The following is a 15,215-nucleotide window of genomic DNA, read 5'->3' on the forward strand; positions in this document are numbered from 1 at the left end:
CCAACTACATCAAGTGTCTCCTGCAACCTTGCAACCTTACACCCCCACCCGTCAGCTACGGTTTTCTTCAGACAACCGCCTGGTGGTCCCACCGCTTAAGACCGCCCGGTCCCAACACAACCCCCAAATGGTATGGAACCAGCTCCCCACCTCCATCAGGGACACTGACTGTCTCCTCACCTTCAAGAAAAGGCTCAAGACGCACTTGTTCCGGGAGTTCAACGGCACTTAGGAATGCTTGCCTGGACCTGATGTTAGTTTCCTCCAGGATCACAATGACCCTTTTTGAGAGACTTGTTGCTCTTGTAGGTTAGTTATAACAAAGTTAACTCTTGTACTCGCTGTGAAATATTTTACAGTTGATTGTTCTTCTACAGGTACAGTCTTGCACTTCTTGTGGTTCATGTTGTTTTATTTTGTAACTTGTATAACTGCATGCTCTTACGGGTCTTGATTGCTGATTGCGATGTTTGGGACTACCTCGTTGTTATGATCAGTGACCTATGCTCTTTTGTAAAGCTCTCTCTTGGAAGTCGCTTTGGATAAAAGCGTCTGCTAAATGCATAAATGTAAATCTAAATGCAGTCCATTCCACTGTTCAGGGGAAGCCTGGGGTGGCTCTGTGCTTGCCTGCACTTTGGCTCGTTAGGTGAAAGCTTGTTCTTTCAAGGTTTTCCTACTGAAAGGTAACTCAGGCTCAAAATATAAGCCCATGTTTTAAAAGCAGTGGATTAAAGATCCTATTCACAGACAAGTGCTCTAATTAGGCTTCATAAAACTGCTTCCAGGAATGTTTCAAGTTGAATGCTGGAGAGTTGAGTGAACAGTCACTGGAATTCCGCAAGTCTAAGATATGAGACTTGCAACTTGTCATAACTCAACTACAACTTTAAGAGCTAGGCATGTCTCTAACTGTTGGCTTCTAAAGTGGTGTGAAACAGGCAGAACTCCCATGACCATCATGTAGAGTTACCACACAGGACTGTAAAACATGCCAGGAATGCAAAGGGCCTATATTTGATCATTGTTAGATAAGTAAATCAATTTAAGTTTTTTGTTCCTTTAATAAAATGTATTTAACCTAGTTGTGAAACTCTTCATAACAGGCCAAATCCCTTGATGAGAACAGAAAATAGAGTATTTCTATAAGAGAACCACGACAATCAAAATGGTGTGATGTCAGACATAAACAACATGAGCCCTTGTCTCATAGTCCCAGAGTCCCATCCCAAGCCTGTGCTGAGAATTTGAAATCATTTACAGATTCAACAAGAAATCTGATTAAGATGTTGAGAGCACATGTAAAACAGATGGACCCACTGTTGCACAACAAACAACTGAACATGAACCAACTGCATGAAATCTTCATGGTCAAGTGGACGTTGCAAGAGGAGTTCAATGCCCTTCCAACAACACAGTAGTTATACTGGGGCTAAGGTTAATGTTCACCAGCCCTCCACAGGTAATAAACCCCTGTCACAACTAGAGACCCAGCCCAGTAACAGATATTACACACTTCACACCACACCTTCAGAGAGTTCCAGTCTTTCAAGGGATAATCCCCCGTTCAAGAGTTGAGCATTAAATAAACTGCACAGTCTGTAGAGATCTTGGGACAAGCTGCAATACAGTACATAACAGAAAGTGTTTCATTCTGCAGAAATTGTGTAAATGTTTAATGTAACAAATAACAATTGAGGTGTTATTAACATTTTTATCATTTGTATAATATTACAGCTCCTCTTCGTTGGTCAAAGGCACAAAAATCTTTACCCAGACAAGTGACTTTTGTGCATGGAAAAGTGAAATGTAAATGTACTTGTCCAAAGGACAATGTCCTCTCCTACACCAGTACTCCTGGCTGCAGTCAGTCCCTCTCCTACACCAGTATTCCTGGCTGCAGTCAGTCCCTCTCAAATCACAGGTCCATAACACAGCAGAACACGCTGCAGTCAGGCACTAAATCACAGGGCTGTTTCCTTGGCACACATTATTGATCAATTAAACCCTTAAATGAACTCAGCCTCGGTCCTAAAGGAACAGGCCTCTACTGATTTCCAAATGACCGTAATTCAATAAATCACCTTCACTAACTAGGACTTTCTTCCTCACACCAGCTGGTGAAGCAGGAAGGAAGCTGACCTTACCGTGGGTGGAGGAGCCGGACAGAGAGGTCACAGAGAGGTCATAACAGAGTCCAGAGACCAGGCTGTTGTGGGGCGATTCCAGCACTCTGCATGTTCTGATTAGACTCAAGTGATTACTGATGTCTCTGATGAATGTTTAGAAGCCAGCAAGTGTTGCTTTCCTGCTTAAGAGGACTGAGCTTATTGTACCATTTAATTCACCAGAGATTCACTTTGATCAGCTAAACTAAAGGAAATCCTGTCAAATTTAGAAAAAGGGATTAAGGAAAAAGCCTTTCTCCGGTTTTAGTACTTTACGTCCAATAGTCTGAATGGATTATGAAACTGATTATACAAAAAACTGATCCATAATCAATACTCAGGGAAACGATGTGTTGTAGTCTTCACAGGAGAAGAGATCATCAAGGGATCAACTGTTTACAACTTCCCTGTGATGAGAGAATACAGTCATCATCCTGGGCTGAGTACTATTTAACACTCCAAATGAAAGGTGCCAGCAGAGAGAATTAAAAACTGAACTAAGAATATTCCATGATGTAACACCTAGCTTGGATAATGATGGCCATAGAAGCTCCTATGTCAAACTGTCTTCCTGACTGCAACCCTGTCAGACCTGATGGTGGTCGTTAGGATGTCATCTGCAGTCTAATTTCACTACCGCAACCCTCGCAAAAGCAATCCAGCCCACGGATTGATTTGCCTCGCCTGACCAATTTGCTGCAAATAACATTCAATGGGTGGCAAAACATGTAAAATGTCAAATTGCGAAATTGACTTTCCGCAGACTGGAAGATGAGGGAGGCATCAGTGAGACGATCACTGCTGAAAGGGTAGACCGAGAGTGATCCACAACAACACAAACAGGAAGCTGACGTCCTCCCAGCGTGCACTGCTCCAGCCTCTCCTGCCTCCACACATCGTGACCCAGTTCAGAAGGAGTTTGTAACTGGCCCCTGCAGGGAGCTGCCTCTATGAACGAGCCAGTCCAGCCAGTCTCTCACTGGCACATTTATTTAGCAGAAAATAATTTTCCAAAACCTCACTTTGAAAAGTAAAAAAGTTGAGATGTCGGGAACAATTCTGGTGAGGTAGAAATCCTAAAAATATCCAGCACTAATCTTTCATTTAAGCCCTTGACACGAATAAAAGTTTACACCCATCAAGTCAGTGCTTAATTATATGAGGATAAAGACTGCCTTATAAAACACATGGGCCAACCAGATAAGCTGATCAACCTACTGCTCTAAACTGACAGCTGTCTAGGTGCATTAAGTCTGTCTGTGAGTCAACCTAAGCAGGTGTAAATCACAAGAGAATCCCAGAAGAGTGATTAGGGGAAATCCTTGGTGGCACGGTCTAGGTAACGGAGCATGGTATGCTTGGTATGCTTGGTATGCTTGGTATGCTTGGTATGCTTGGTATGCTTGGTATGCTTGGTATGCTTACGTTGCAAAACGGGTGAAAGACGAGGATGCCGAATCCTAGCAGTGAGCTGAACTCCCAGCTCTCTGTCACAACGCTCGGAGGAAAAAACACCTCACACACAACAGAAGACAAACTGCGTCTCATTAACATCAGAATAACAGCGGTTTCTATCAATGAACAGGCTAAATGGCCTGTTATGAAATAAGAGTTCTAGTCATACATTGTGGAGAATCTAAGCAGCCTATGTCCTCTAACCAGGAGAGTAGAGACATCACTGTTCAGCTTCTGAAGCTAGAACTACCAGGCCATACATCATTTATAGAACACACAGTCCACTGGAACCTTGAGAGGTTTTATTTAGGTCTCCTGCACTGGGCAGAGGCTGGCTCAGACTTGTAGGTTAAACACAATTGAATCTGATCTGAATCAGTATTCAGTGGTCGACCCATGTCAAACCACAACATCGACCTCAGATGTGAGACAGTGCCAGACAGCTGGTTTTTACAGGGCTTTGTTTGGTCCGACATGAGTCATGACAACTCCCACCAGTCAAAACAACAACTGTCTCCAAGGTGTTAGCTCTGCTGTCTACAGCCAGGCCAGCCTGCTAGCATGTCCTGCTACATTAGCCCTGACCACCCAAGCCTGGCTGTGCTGGGCCTGTCCACAGAACCAGCCTGCTCCCAGCCCTGGGGGACGGAGGAGGAGCAGATGGGGGGGAGGGAGGAGGAGCAGGAGTTGGGCGAGGGGACAGGCTGAACTGTGTTGTTTGTCTGGCAGCCCTCCCTTCTGCCGACCGAGGATTATCCTGGAGTAGGGCTGCTGTTCAGTCAAGCAAACACTCAGTAAAACACACTCAGTAAAACGCACTCATTTCTGATATAAATCTGAACCTTAGTCCAGGACACAGGCCTAATAGAAGATGTACGATGCAGACCGGTCACAATGTGCTGTTTCAGACGGATTAAGCTAACGATGGATCCAATAGTGAGTCTTGTCTGATGACGTCCTGTTCCTGTTAGGTTGCCTAGCCTTTCGAGGGCCAAGAAAACAAGATGTCAGACACTACAGCATACTACACACTACTATCATGTTGCAATCAACCAGGCTTAAATACAACTTCGGCCGAAAATTCTTTTTATGTTTTACTACTTTTTCTCAGGGTTTCCCGCAGCACTTTATAGTTAAGGCGGCCGCCTAAGCAACACACGCCTGCCGCCTTAACTACATTGTAAAGAAAAACGAAAAAAATAAATAATAGCGATATCCACCATGTTACTCTGTCCTGTTTTCTCCCTTCCATTCCAAAACGCCAGTCTCCCCTCATTAAGCTATTGCACAAACTACCGCCCCCCCCATCTGACGTCTGACGGCAGCACCCCACCCTTCCACCTTAACCCCACCCTACCACCTTAACCCCACCCTACCACCTTAACTAACACTGCCAACCAACATGATAAGATCATGTAGTAATTTAAAATAACCAGAAGTTATTTGAATGAGTTTCAGATTGTGGTTGTATGCCAATGCTTGCTCTGCTACAGCAGCCTCATGTGGTGTATCCATCACACTCACATCTGCTCTAACACACATCTGGGGCCTCATGTAGAAACGTTGTGTACGCACAAAAAGCTTGCGTATGCTGGTTTTCACGCACACTTTGTGATGTATTAAGATTTACTTGACGTGAGAATGTGCGGACCGTCCGCCAAGTCTTGTCTGGTTCTGTAACATGGCGAATTATAACTGAAAAGTGTAGAAACTTACCAAACATTACAAAATAATGTTTACACTACTACGTTTATGACGTTGACCATTCAAAAAACATTAAAATAAAAGTTTGATCATTAATGTGGATGATCACATCAAAATGCCAAAACCCAAAACGGGAAATGCTATGTAGCCTTCTGTTTAATCCGCCACCACTTAATAACTTCTGTTAAACTTGAGGGTGTCAAACAAACTACAACATCACTCAGGAAATGCATGTCACGCTAACCCAATAGCTGCTATGCTGTTACGATGCGCCACCACTCGTTTCTTCATTCAAAGTTTTACATCGGACCATTTCTTCTTCATTTCTGCCATGGTCCGGTTCTCTGAACCCACAGCATTTATGGCCCTATAATAATCAGAATTTGGTTTATTCGCCATGTATGTTGTACAAACACATAATTTATTGTGGCAGGGAGGTGCAAAACACTAAACATATAGGAATCTTAAATTAAGTGAAAGTAAAAAAAAAAGCTGCGCAATCCTTTATACATGAGGCCCCTGGTTTCCACAATCCCGTTTACATTTTGTACCCCATGGAAACCCAGGGCACTAATCACTTCTTGTAGCCAGTGCTAAGCAATCCTTCACCAATTTAGCTGAGCACAAAATAAATCTGTTTCATCGACCCAAGTCATCCTAGCTAGGGACATTACCAGAACGATAGCCTTCCATGCTCCTCTCTGCATTAAACCGTAAACAAGCCCCTTCACATCCAAGATAGCACTCAATCATATTGATCCTTCTGCATGTCAGTACGCTCTGTAGAAATCTCATCTGGGTGTTCTGCAGAAAAAAACTTCATATTTTCTTACTATAAAAGCTCTAATGCTTACTCGTGTTCTCAGTCATAACATCTAGTAATGAATAGGACGTATCAAGAGGATACAGGACTGTAAATTCATAGTTTTTTTCGGCTGGCACCTTTCATTTGGAGTGTTAAATAGTACTCAGCCCAGGATGATGACTGTATTCTCTCATCACAGGGAGGTTGTAAACAGTTGATCCCTTGATGATCTCTTCTCCTGTGAAGACTAGAACACATCGTTTCCCTGAGTATTGATTATGGATCATTTTTTTTATATAATCAGTTTCATTGTCCATTCAGACAATTAGACATAAAGAACTAAAACCAGAAAAAGGCTTTTTCCTGAATCCCTTTAAAATGGGTCAGTCCAAAGCATTTCATGCCAAGCAGATCGTTTTTTGTGCTTCTTATGTTCTGGGTGAAATAAGTAGGTGAAATGTGAGTTATATAATTTAGCTACCGAGTTGATCTGTGAAATCAGAAAATCCCACTTAAGTAGTTCCGTATCCCTCCACCGATAGAAAAGGTTTTTCGTCACATTTTCTCCACACAAACACTCTGGAGGCGCCCTGGATTAGTGTGGCCTCCTTAAGAGTTCTGTCAATCAGAACCGAGAGGCCATTCCTCCCACGGGAAGCTCCTCCAGACCAAGACAGCCCAGCTCACACAACTGACACCACTTCAGAAACTTTCCTCCAGAGGTGGGAAGAACTATGCAGCAGTACCAGGGCTTGTACCAGTCCCCTGGTGGGACCACTGGGCAGAAATATTCCAGGAAACACTGCAGACCTGACAGGTGTAGCCACAGGTCTGCCTTAACAAGAAACAGCACATCCTCCCCACTCATCTGGTGTAGTCTCCCAGACGCTGTCTGATCGCCTGCCGTCATGCTCCTGTCAGACAGACAGGTTCAGAGAGCGGTCAGGAGCAGATAGACACTTCCTATTTAACTCCCTGAGAGATGGAGAGCACAGCCAGCCTGCAGAAGCAACTCACTTCTAACGACTTGAACCAGAGATGTGAGGGGGTGGAGGAGATCCTAGTTTCGTTCCTGAGTCGTCGGCTGCTTGCACCAAGCAGACAGGTCGACCTGGGCTGACAAGTCCCTGGTGAGTGTTATCGCATTTCCAGTAAGGTTGCCATTCCTGAACAGCTTATCAGATTCCATCTAAAAACAGAAACCTAACACATATTCAGGCCCAACAGTCCCCAGCCTGGTATCAGAGCTAGTGTTTCCCTCCAGAGAAGCTGGATCATGATGCATCTCTACAGCAGGACCCTGCAAGCCCTTCAAGGACCCTAGAGGAGGCCGAGGCCGGTTAAATCAGGTCGTCACCGGTCCCTCGAGGAGGAGAAATAAGATCATTATGTAGTTCCTTCAGGAGCTCAGGACCACTTGGCAAATGACTGGGCAGAGCCACGACCAAACCAGACTGGGCAGAGCCACGACCAAACCAGACTGGGCAGATCCACGACCAAACCAGACTGGGCAGAGCCACGACTAGGGATGGGCATAATTAATTGACGATCGCTTATCGATCATTAAGAATTTTGTCGATGACATTATTAGGGCTGTCCCCGACTAAGATTTTCTTTGGTCGACCAAAACTCGACTAAAACATCTGAAAATCGACTAATCGAACTTTGAAACGCTTGAAGAAAAATATTAAAAACACGTACAAACATTTTTGCAATCTGACTAAATGGCTGCTGGACATTGCAGATTCAGCCGCTAATAGCCTACTAATAATAAGACTCGTATCACCAGTCCTGTTGTAACTGAATGCCGATGGTATTTAGTATCTCTTACAATGTACGACAAATGAAAATATTGTTTGTTTAACATGCAAATCATCAGAGCGCGCTTATCACTGCCTGAAAACTTGCAGCATGCGAACTTACGTAGAAGCTGAGTGGGGAACGTTGCAACAGAGAAAGATTTTGCCTTGGCCGGAGAAGATAGTCATTCGATTTGGATGTGATTCTTATAATAGGCATATTCCTTTTTCAACCCAGCGCATTAGCATGAGTGAAGTAGGGCTAGACCAACTTCAGTTTTGCAGGTGGTACGCTACATCATTTTCGACGTAGAACTATGAAAAATAAACCGTTGTTGGCAGAGTATGCATTCAAAGTTTTTCGAGTCACCCGGTACATTGTAAATGTACTTTAATGAAATGCCGCCATACCACAGATGTCTTTGTCTGTGTTATTAGTCAAAATGGCAAAGTGGCTATGGCAGAGTTTGTAGTTCTGCAGCCAATTGTGCTCGTGTTGTGTGCAAAATACCAAACCAAAACAAAGCGCAGATCAACGAAAGGGAAAACAGTAACACCTTTTCTTTTAAATTATATATTTTTAGAGTTGGTTTATGTGTCTTAAATAGTATAATCTACAATTTTTGTTGAACATTTTGTTAATTCAGCAATGATGACACAAGCGGGAATCATATCTCACACTGCCATAAGGCAGCTCGACTAAAACAATCTAAGTCGACCAAGAGCATATCGACCAGAAAATTGACTAGTCGACCAAGTGGGGACAGCCCTAGACATTTTTTGTTCATCGATAAAACTAATGCGTGTTCTGTTGCGTAGTGTGTAATAGCTACAGATCTCAATGCGGAAACACGCTGTGTTTTTTCTATTTTCACTGCATTTTAGTATAGCCTATAAATAGTCAATTTTAATAGAACATTTTTAATGATTAATCGAAAATCGATTATTAATTCTACCGACGATCGATTAGGACAATTTAATCGAATGCCCATCCCTAGCCACGACCAAACCAGACTGGGCAGAGCCACGACCAAACCAGACTTGACACCAGGCCTGTTCACACCGGAGCTGAGGAAAGCACGGCCTGCAGTTTCACCTCAGCAGAACTGGAACATGAGACAGTACTGGTTCGTTCTCCTGGGGATCCAAATTTCACAGAGTGTATTTATAAAGTGGGCTAAACCTCAACTCTGGTAAATGCCATGTTGCCAATGTTCTACCAAGGAATCATTAATATCCAATATGGGTGTAACGGTACACTGAAGTCACGGTTCGGTTCGTACCGCGGTTCAGACATCACGGTTCGGTACGAGTTTGGTACAATGGGGGGGAAAGCAAAACAAAAATGCAGAAGCAGGGCTCCAGACTAACTACTGTACAAGCAAGTCTTAGCTAAATGTATGATGCGCTTGTCGATCAGTCCTTCTACACCACGATAGGCTACTAGCTGAGCAACAGCGCAAACACAGGCAGGGATACAGTAGCAGCAACGCCGGCCCTGGTCCCTTACATATACAACAAAACACGGACGTTGATGGAGCGCGAGTTGTCAGCCGCACCCTCCGTTTCACTAACTTCTCGTGCTACCGAAAGCTACCTCGCGGTGACTGCTCATTTTATTGACTGAGTGGGAAATGAAAGCGTCAGTTCTACAGACACGGCCCCTGTATGAGCAGCACACAAGCACTCACCTAGCTGAGAAGCTACAGAAGGTCGTGGCAGAGTAGAAACTAGAGAGGCCTGGAAATTTGTCATTTATTGGGTGTGTACAATATCAGCACACGTTAGCAACAACTCATAGATACTACGCTCTGGATAAAAGCGTCTGCCAGACTAAATGCACGTTCTAGTAAGACAGCAATATCAGCGAGCCCTCAGCATTAGTACCGCAGCTAAAGGTCTAGGAAAGTTTAGGCTATTTTTCGCTATACTTACACTACGAACATTCATATTTAGCACTAGCGTTGCATAGGCTACGTCTTTAGGGCTGCTGCTGCTGCTGCTAGCTATCTCTGACTCACTCAGGCACAGCTCGGCTACACAGGTGGTGGCGCCAATCAGTTTCAGAGCTAAGGCGGGGCTACAGATTGTCCCTAAAGAACACGAATATCTTACAGTAGTTCCGCATTACATTCATTAATTTGGACGCGAATTTTATTAATTTTTATACCGTGTATTCTCCGTGCAATTTCACGAGCCGAACCGTGACGCCCGTACCGTACGGTTCGGTACGAATACACGTACCGTTCCACCCCTAATATCCAAGCATGGCTGTTGTGTTGACTAAACAGCACAGATGAGAGAAGCTGTTAACTCTGAAATCCTGAAATCTCTTTTCACTTGTGTCACCACTATCTTGGTGGTAGCAACTGAGAAGTCATTAGAGGCCAGGCTTCTGAGGTGTCGATGCTTTTCACTGAACTGAGCAACGACATAGAAAAGCTCCCATTCAGTCAGCCGATAAGACCAGGCCTTGAGAAACACGAGCAGTCAGATCCCTGTTCTGCAGCTGCCCCTGAGCTGCAGGTCAGAGAACAGGGATGGAGCGTTCAGTGGTTTAACTGTGGTTAAGGTCAGGGGTGTTCCACTACAGCAGTGGGCTACTGCAGCTTCCAGCCTTTCATAAATCTACAGCAGTCCCCTGGAGCACATCCTACAGCATTCCCCTGGAGCACATCCTACAGCAGTCCCCTGGAGCACATCCTACAGCAGTCCCCTGGAGCACATCCTACAGCAGTCCCCTGGAGCACATCCTACAGCAGTCCCCTGGAGCACATCCTACAGCAGTCCCCTGGAGCACATCCTACAGCAGTCCCCTGGAGCACATCCTACAGCAGTCCCCTGGAGCACATCCTATCTGGATCATTCCAGCGCAACTGATCTTCTGGGAAGGAATCCTATCAGTGGTGCGGTCTGCTCTTTAACATCAATGATATACAGAGATCCTGTTTGTTCTAATCCATGTTTCTCCTGTTCCTGCCATGCCAGAAGTCTGAGGCATCCCGACTCTTTAGCAACATGATCATATCTGACCCAATTACTGCTCGTTGACAAGACACATTTTGCTAAAGCTACGACACAGGTAGTTACCATTGTAGTAGCTCACACCAGCTCTGAGCTCAAGCTACCAGCAGTGGACACAGGGTAGACCTTTACAGCAGCCTGGGTTTTAAGGGCAGTCAAGAAGCCCAACCAGCAAGGAACCTGGATCTCTTCACATCTGTCACATGTTCAGGAGTTCCAGTATGTTCTGAGTAGAAGCTACAGCCATAGCAGACCAAGGCTCGACCTCTCAACATCTCAGTCCACAATTACAGATGTCAGATGTCTATGAACAGACCTGAACAGCTTACTGTTGACTTCATAAGGCATTATGATGTCAACACCCAAAAAGCTTGTTTATTATTATGATAATTATATGAACATTTAACTTTTGTCCTTGATTCCTCCTGTGTACCTTGTAATTGACTCTTGCAGATTTCATGTGAGCACACACAGAGTAGTCATTTACATGTATTCATTTTTAGCAAATGCTTTTATCCAAAGCGACTTCCAAGAGAAAGCTTTACAAAAAGTGCATAGGTCAATGATCATAAACGGCGAGATAGCCCGAAAAACATTGCGGGTAGCCAAAACATGAAGCAGACATTGTGAAAAACAAATAAGTGCCAATGGGTAGAACCAGGAGAGCATGTAGTTAAACAAATTACAATTAAACAACATGATCCTCAAAAGTGCTAGACTGTACGTGGAGAAAAGCAAGCAACAATATTATATTCCTACAAGTAGTTAAATCAGTTACAACTAACCAACAAGTGGGCAACAAGTCCCTCAATAAGTGTCATTGTGTTCCTGGAGGAAATAAACTAACATCTGATCAATTTTTTATTTAACCTTTATTTAACCAGGAAAGGTCCCATTGAGATTAAAAATCTATTTTTCAAGGGATACCTGGCCAAGACAGGCAGCAACATAAAAACACAGTCACAGACAGAAGAACACAGAATGAGACAAGTTTAAAAAAATAAAAATAAAACTATAAGTTACATAACCTGGTTGATTTAAAAACTTCTACATCAAAAAAATCAACAAGTGGAGTGAGCACACACATAAGTCATGTGAGCACACACACACTAGTCGTTCAGCCAGTTAGGGTTAGGGTTAGTTAGCCAGTTTCTCTGTTTAAACAATCAAAAAACAATAGACTGAATGACGGACTAATGAAGTAACAAGTTTCAATCCAGGCTAAATACAGACCAAGAGTCAGACCAAGAGTCACAGGCCCCAAGACCACCATGGGTTCTGCTGCACTCACAGAGCTGAGAACATTAATGCTGTTGTCATGAAAGGGGTTTTCCTCCTTTAAAAGACATGACAAGGTGTTTGTGAAGCTTCTCATTCACCTCCATTATATTTAAACTGATTTCAATTCCGACGTCAAAGAAAACAAGTGGCAGAGCACAGCCCACTCAACCCTTCCTTGGTTCGGCAGTGAAAACACTTTGCCCACAAGGACCTTTCCAAGCCATTGAGGCCAACACAACAGAAATCATTTTTTATTGCCGTTCCATTTATCATCCTCATCCCAAATTCAATCTGCTGTGACTAATGGCTCAAAGATACAGGAGTCCTGGGGTGCTATTTTCTGAACACTTTTCTACCTCAGGTAACCCACATGGGAGCCGATATCTAGAACAATCTTTGCCTTATTCAGAGCCAACTATTGAGGGAATTAGACTTATTCTTTTGAACAGAGGATTTTGGTTAAGAACACCAGAGGGCTTATCACTGGGTTTTACAGCAGAAGAGCTCCCTGTGACCGTCACTAAACCCTGATAGGACAGGCAGCTTTCAGATAACAAAGACAAAGGGAGGCCTCTCCTGAACTCTTGTCACTCCAGAACACTAGTGACACTTCTATCAGTCTCTCCTGCTGAATGGGGGCAAGCAGATGTGCAGTGAGATTGGGCAATTTGAGTTTCCTAGTTCCTCTGACAAGCACCCTGTTTCCAGGGGCTTCCTGGAACTCTGCCAAGAGGCAGCATGTCACACAGACTCAACAGGGCTTCACGCTTGCATCACCTGAGGCCACCAGGAGACTGGTGTCACAGCGACTGAGTGGTTTCATAAAATCACAGGTCTAAACTGAGATATATGAGACTTACAATCAAAACACTCATTAGAAGACCTGTGTGAGTACACAGCGATATTCACTGTACAGACTTCTGGCCGGAAGTTTGAAGGCAGTGGCCCCGAACTACATCATTTTGTCTTGGCCAATACAAAACACAGCACCTCGGTTTGCAACCTGGCATGAGCATCATGCTCATCCTTATACATTAGCCGTAATATGCAGGATTTTATAGCTGTCAGAAAATCAACTGCCTGAGATAGCTCTTAATAGGCTCTGCCCCATGCTGTTTTATACAAACACAGCCTTTCTCGATACTGAAGACAGGCTCAAACTGCAGAACACTGTTTTCAGGGGGGTTAAGGGGTAACTGCCCACTGAGAATGGAAAATAATATCTAATAATCCATGAAAATCTGTTATTACTTGCATACGTGCATCTTGCGTCATGAATTATTGAAACATTCTACAAATGTGTCAGACAGTCAAAAAGTTGAATAGTTGCAACTAGCTAGCTATTGAACCTTGAGCATCATTAGGCCTCTCGTGAACTATAACCATGCCCCTTGATGTACAACAATAACAAGAAATGTCCTGATCATGAACGACGGAGAGACGCTGCCACACTACTGCCTAGCCAGGCCAGTTTACGTGAAGTAAAGTGGAAGCATAAGCTACTGGTAATATCCATCAGATAGTGTGACAGTCATTGAAAAGAGAAGAACAATATTTCCCGTTCTCAAACGTCTTGTCAGCAGACAAGCTAGATCACTTCATAAACGCTGTTTGACGGACACTTTCGACTCAAGTCTTACGTCCTCGTCGAAGTCTATGTTGAAAAATGTCTCTACCTAGCAACATAAATGAACACCTTGCAGTGCAACACGATTGCTATTTAACTGTAATTAAAGTAAATAAAAAGCTAATAGCATTGCAGAGCTAACAATGAAAGACACAACATCTAATGTGTTGTTAGTGCACATAAATATATATTCTAGATCTTCAGACAAAGGGGCTTCTCCATGGCAAGACATGAGTAGCTAGCGAGGACAATCCAAAAGGGAAACGATACTTAGCTGGCTAGGTTAAGCTAGCTAGCGTTAGCTAGCCGGCTAGGTTCCCATCATTTGGGCTTAAAGCGAGTCAGTTATCTAGCATGCTACTGCTAACACCGCAGCAGCGGCTAGCTACAGGCTAGCGAGCACACAGCAAAGAGCAGGCTAGCAATCCCGCGTTTCTAAAGTGTCGCAAAATACAAGCTTTGCTAGCTAGCTGGTCGTGTAAACTTAACATGATAAACTTACCCTGTTTGAAAACCCCAGTCCAACGAATATTCTATGTACACTCCATAGATCCTGAGATGAAAGGTAAAATACTTCAGTAACCCCAAAAATGTGGTAAATTTGACAGACAAATCAATCAACGTGCTCCCAAGAAATCCAACAGCACTGGAAAGGGAAAACCAATTCAGTGGACTAGTGCAGTCTCCACACGTTGAGATCCCGTCAAAAATTGAAAAATACCGGTTACGATAGCAAATTGAGATTCAGTTTCAAGCCTGGTTGGATATAAATCACATCCTTCAATAGTCCAAGAAGAAAAGTCCAATATTCCGCATGTCTCCACAACAGTATAATTCCTGGACTCGATTCCGCTGAATCTCTAATATATCTTAATGGCTGTTTGTATCTCTCAATGCTGAGGGTGCGATACAATGTAACCAACAAGCAGAACGAGCCACTTGCAAATTCAGGGGCAAAATCCAACTGGACGGGGGCCTCTGGAAGACGTCGGCCGAGTGAGAAAACACGGAACTGAATTTTGGACGGGTTGGCAGGAGGCCATTCTGTTAAACTCGGTTTTTCACTCTGCAATTGAAATAGTTATGTTTCCAGGTCCCTGTTATTTGGGATTAAAGCCATGAAACATTTCTTGATTCTTTACATCCTCTCTTGCTTGAATGAGGAAATCCAGAAGAGACACAGATCACTTCACTTTGACACTATTAGTATTACTATACCTCCTTTAAGATGCAGGAATACCTGCTTTAAGATGCAGGATATTTGACATTATTAGTATTACTATACCTGCTTTAAGATGCAGGATATTTGACACTATTAGTATTACTATACCTGCTTTAAGATGCAGGATATT

At 43.6% G+C, this 15,215-nt stretch overlaps 1 protein-coding gene across 3 annotated transcripts in view; it reads right to left on the reverse strand.

The window, feature by feature from the left end:
• Positions 1-14,799, reverse strand: part of znf609a (zinc finger protein 609a) — an 86,643-nt gene extending 71,844 nt beyond the window's left edge. For all 3 annotated transcript variants that reach the window (XM_047033185.1, XM_047033186.1, XM_047033184.1), the window contains exon 1: positions 14,366-14,799. The gene's annotated coding sequence lies outside the window, so the exon portion shown is untranslated. The remainder of the gene's footprint in view (positions 1-14,365) is intronic.
• Between the last annotated feature and the right edge of the window lie 416 nt (positions 14,800-15,215).

The sequence above is a fragment of the Hypomesus transpacificus genome, chromosome 14 (genome assembly GCF_021917145.1).
Source record: "Hypomesus transpacificus isolate Combined female chromosome 14, fHypTra1, whole genome shotgun sequence".
Classification (NCBI taxonomy): Eukaryota; Metazoa; Chordata; class Actinopteri; order Osmeriformes; family Osmeridae; genus Hypomesus; species Hypomesus transpacificus.